This window comes from Marmota marmota, unplaced genomic scaffold, assembly GCF_001458135.2.
Source record: "Marmota marmota marmota unplaced genomic scaffold, marMar, whole genome shotgun sequence".
NCBI classification, from domain to species: domain Eukaryota; kingdom Metazoa; phylum Chordata; class Mammalia; order Rodentia; family Sciuridae; genus Marmota; species Marmota marmota.
In genome coordinates this window covers 4924080-4929220 of record NW_026000241.1, presented here as the reverse complement: position 1 = coordinate 4929220, position 5141 = coordinate 4924080, and the positions used below count along the sequence as shown (strand labels likewise).

The following is a 5141-nucleotide window of genomic DNA, read 5'->3' as shown; positions in this document are numbered from 1 at the left end:
GCCGGCAAAGCGCCGCGCAGGACCCGGGGCCCGGCCGGACTCCGACCGCAGTCGCCGCAGCTGCCGTCGGAGGCCCAGGTCCCTCCACAGCGACTCACCCGTCCCCTTCACCGCGACCCGCTCCCCTTGCGGGAAGGGCGCCCTCCACACTCACCATTGCCCGCCTTCTGGGGTTCCCGGGGAGATGTCACAGCGACGAGGCTGGGCCACTTAGAAGTTCTCCTCGCAGGACCCACGGGACACACTGCAAGGAAGTTGTTCAAAAGTGGAGGGTTCCCCTCCTCTTATAGCTGCGCTCCAGATTGGCCGATCCTGCAGCCCCACCCCATGTCTCTGATTGGCTAATGATCCAGGCCCCGCCCCTGAATCACTAGAGGCTGCGGAAAAGAACCTCCACCTGGCTGAAAGGAGTTCATATGAACCTTTTCAATTACAACCCTTCCCAATGCCGCAGTCTGGCTGGGCACAAATAACCAAGCCGCCACAAAGCCTGTAGGTTCAAACAGCAACTCTTTATTCCCCCAACTCTCACCGGAACTGCACACACACTACTCGCACACTCCTTCCACCAGGGTGGCGCCCAATCTCTCCAACCCCCGCCCAATCTCCCCAACCCCCGCAAGAACTGCACAGGGAACTCCAAAGTAGCGGTTGCCCCAGGTAGATTCCTGGAGCCGCCCTATTCCCCCGGAGCAGGGTCCATATACAACTCAATCAATCCAGCATCACAGCAATTATATACAGCTTAACTCAAATCATCATCTCAATGGTTCGCTGGGGTCACCTTTCAACCCTTCCCTCTGGCAATATGCCAGGCTTCCTTCTGACTCGGCTGTGGCTCTCAACATCCCAGCATAAGCTTCTTCCCAGGTACCTGAAGGATTATTGCACCTTTTCATTTAATTGCATCATCCTGATGTGGTGGAGGACTTGCCTAGCAAGGTGCTGGGTTGGATCCTCAGCACCACATTAATAATAATAATAATAATAATAATAATAATAATAATAATAATAATGTGTCCAGATATGGAATACCTACTCAAAGTTAAGTATAGTGCTGGGGGTGTAGTTCAGTGGAAGAGGCACTGAGTTCAATCCTAAGTACCACATAAATGTAGATACAGAATAATGTACAAGAAAAGAACCAAAAGATTGGTGGTTTTTGATGCATAATGAAACATGGAATTCAGAGGAGTGTCTTCCTTTGTACCTGGATTTGACCCTTGAATGTTTCTCATTATTATAAGCTTTTCATTTAGAACACATGTCTTATGAAAACAATATACATATGATTTCATTTTCCTAATCAAATTGTGTTTAGGTATCAAAAATTTGTGTAAAGTTCTTGTTTAATTAAATGACTTAATTTAATTTTATTGTATTATGTGATCAGACACAAAATGAATTAAAATTGCTTCCCCCAATCACACTTTTAATCAAAGGCTTGTTAAAAATGCAGGTTTCTAGAGTCCTGTAAAATTCTGATGAAATTAGTTCCTTGAAAACCACAATTATATGGGCTGGGGATGTGGCTCAAGCAGTAGCGCGCTCGCCTGGCATGGGAGCGGCCCGTGTTGGATCCTCAGCACCACATACAAACAAAGATGTTGTGTCCACCGAAAACTCAAAAATAAATATTAAAAAATTCTCTCTCTAAAAAAAAATTTTAAAAAACCCCCACAATTATATGTTGTGAACTATTGGAAAACTCTCTAGCATTATTATTTACAGATTAAACTAGTCTACTTGCTCTAAGTATAAAGATATAAAAAATCCAAAACTAGTAGGTAAAATTAGAAATGAATAGATCGTAAAGGGACGTCTGAGAACGTGTAAAAACAAGTTAGTTCCTTTGGGGTCAGGATATTGATACCATTCATTGATGTCCAAGTCCTGTTTCCCCATGAGTGAAATAATGAACACCAGTATGGATTGCTTTCTCCCTTGGGAGGACTCTGTTCTATTCTTTAAATAAAACTAAATAAGTTTTATTTATTCCACCAAGGTGTGGAATCTTGTCCTTTAGATTTTCCAAGTTTCTAACTTCTCATGCCCCCTCCTCCTATCCTGCTAATGTGGGATAAAAGGGCATGATCCAGGGGAACCTCTCCCTATTTTCCATTGTCTGCCCAGAAAAGCAGGAAGCAAGCCACAGTGATTACTCATTAACAATTCCCTGGTGGGAGGAACACCCCCCGCCCCCAGGCGACCCTAGCCTCAGGTGATTCTGAAGTGCCCTGAAGGTATTAACATTCCATTTCCTTGGAACCAGCTTCCTTCTTCCCCACCTGACCTGAGGACCGGCTGTCTACACTAGCTCCCTGCCCTTTGTTCTTGCTTCACCCCCACGTCTAATTTTAGGGAACCCTTGCTGCTGTGAGGGAAAAGTGCCCATGACAGCTCTGGCCTCTGAGCTGAGAGGGAATGATGTGGGGCAGCAGCTTGAGCTTCCCTTTCAGGAATGGGGTTGGTCGAGGGGTCCCAAGAAAAGTCTCGTTTGGAAGCAACAGGTTGTAAAGCCATTGAGAGGCGGGTGATCCACCAGAGAAACAAGAAGACGTGAGTACTGGCATAAGATCCGTGCAACAAAAAAATGCCACAGCATGCGAACCCGCCTATGAGTATGGTGACGACGACAGAGCTTGAGTGTCTTCCACCAGGGGGCACCAGAGGACCAGAACGAAGAAGTTGTTCCCATGACAGGGCTGGTGGCCTCAGCCTGGGAACCTAGACCTTTAGGAAGTGACTTACATTGCCAGAGTTGTCAGGAATGAAAACACAGCATCAGTTCAATCATGGCACAAGTGCCACCTTGGGCTGCAGTGAGGACTTCTAAAGCCATCTGCTTTTGTCAGATGGCTTTCCTCATGAGGGCTACTGTGTTAAGAAGAGAAATACTCAACCTGGTATAGGGCAGTGTGAGTATAGGGTTTCCAGGTGCCACAGTCCAACCTCTAAGCCAGTTTGTGGAGTAACCGTGAAGCTGAGGATCATAGCAACGAAAACCAGATCCGACCCACCCGCGTCGGAGACTGCAGAGGTTTGCTGGCTGTCCTATACTTGGTGTCCATCTCCCTTGCCTCCAGGGGTACCCAATAGTCCATCTTCCTCTCCATCCTGGGGGAAACCAGTGCTATAATTTTTTTCCACACATCCATTGTGTCCCTTTGGGTGCTGGCCACCTAATTTCAGGACTAGAGAACCAATGAGTCCCAAAGCAATTGTTGGCCTGTAAAATCACTATGTGTTGACTCGGGGGTCCATCCTAATTCCCAGGTAGCATTAGGCCATTTGTCAGGTGTGGCTACATTGTTCTCAACAGATTGGGGCTTCTTGGTTTAGATGCCCTGTGGTGGGTTTAAGCTACAAATACCCATCCCAAATCTACAGTCACCATCATTAGACCTTTGACATGTTTGCACTGATGGTGGGAAGCATGGAGTGGATGGGCTAAAATGTGATTTGACAGCTATAAAGTCTGAAGGTTGGCTTGTTGGAAAGTGAAAGTTTTTCCATGACCTGGTTGTGATAAAGTTTCATTTATAGGCTATAATTTAATATTGGCATGAGTCGCAGCTTGTTAAGAGTGTTTCTCTTTCTTGGGTTCTAACAATTAAAGACTGTAATTCTATCCAGTCACTTCTTTGTAAGGGAGATTCCCCCCAAGGTAGCCCAGAAGTGCTGGGAAAGGGGAACAGTCCTCACGTCCAGCAGTCATGCACCCTAGTGGCATGCTGTTGAGCCCAATCAAGAAAAGAGTTCATTTCAGTGGACCTGTGTAAAATGATAAAGAAGGACCAGGAAAAAAAGGTTACTGATCACCTTTGTCTTTGTGGAAACCTAATCTGAACCTGGCTTGACTACCAACTGGGGGGAAAAATGGTTAAAAAGCCCTAGGCATTGGGGTTGGGCTTGTGGCTCTGGTACAGCTCTTGCCAACGTGAGTCACTGGGTTAAATCCTCAGCACCACATAAAAATAAAGTAAAAGTATTGTGTCCACCTACAACTAAAAAATAAATATTTTTTTAAAAGCCCTAGGCATGATGCTTTTGCTCTAAACAGAAATTTCCCTTGGCCAGATATCCTGACTTCAGCACAGGGAGAAAAATTATTTCAGGGTTCTCTCTCTCTCTCTCTCTCTCCCTCCTTCCCTCCCTCCCTCCCTCCCTCCCTCTCATGCTGCTTTACTAAATAATTAATAGCCATCTCATTTTTTTCTAGGATTCCTTTTTTTTATGTGTATTTTTTGGAGCTCATGATTTGATCCTACAAGCCTAGGTTAATATATTTTACTGATTAGTCCTATTGTATCCAACTATAAAGGTATTTCACACTCTGCTTTCTTCAGAGGCTTATTTGCAAGGGTCAGCTCTCAATCTAATAGGTTTTTAAAAGCTACACGACCTTTGTTTGTATATGTGTGTACACCAGTGTGTTGTCCTGTCTATGTGTGTGTATCAAACTTGAGCGCTCATAAATTAAAATTTAAAAATGTAATTTGAAGTGTTCAGTTTACATTGGGGCAGACAGATAAGAATGAATGATGTCTTTACAGCTATGAACTCACTGGTTTTTCTAAGTGTCAAATTGGTAAAATGTAGATGTATGAATCCATTGTTTCTAAGGTCTTTGTTCAACAAGGAAAAAATAAATGCTTTTTGATACACGTGTCTGATACATTGGTTCTTATAATTAATATATAAATTAGATTTAATATCAATGACATTAATCTTCGTCAATGTGTTTTTTTAAGGTTTTTTTTTTAATATTTATTTTTTAGTTTTCGGTGGATACAACATCTTTGTATGTGGTGCTGAGGATCGAACCCAGGCCGCACGCATGCCAGGCGAGTGCGCTACCGCTTGAGCCACATCCCAGCCCCATCAATGTGTTTATTAGAGGCATGTGATTAATTTACAAAGTTAAAATGCTAACTTTCAATACCCTTAACTTCATGAACTCCATGGGGTGATATACTTGAGCATTATTTGTGTTTTCACAAATTTGTAAATAATCAGATGTGATTCTATGTACAAGGGGTCCAAAAGTTTCAACTAGAGTATAGTGAATAACATAAAGTGTTTCTTCTTCTTAAAATAGAGTAATTTGGGGGATGGGGTTGTGACTCAGTGGTAGAGCG

The 5141-nt window shown here is 43.9% G+C and overlaps 1 pseudogene; it reads right to left on the bottom strand.

Annotated features, from left to right (window-relative positions):
* The window catches only part of LOC107145035, a 14644-nt pseudogene extending 14398 nt beyond the window's left edge, over positions 1-246 (bottom strand).
* Positions 247-5141: the final 4895 nt, after the last annotated feature.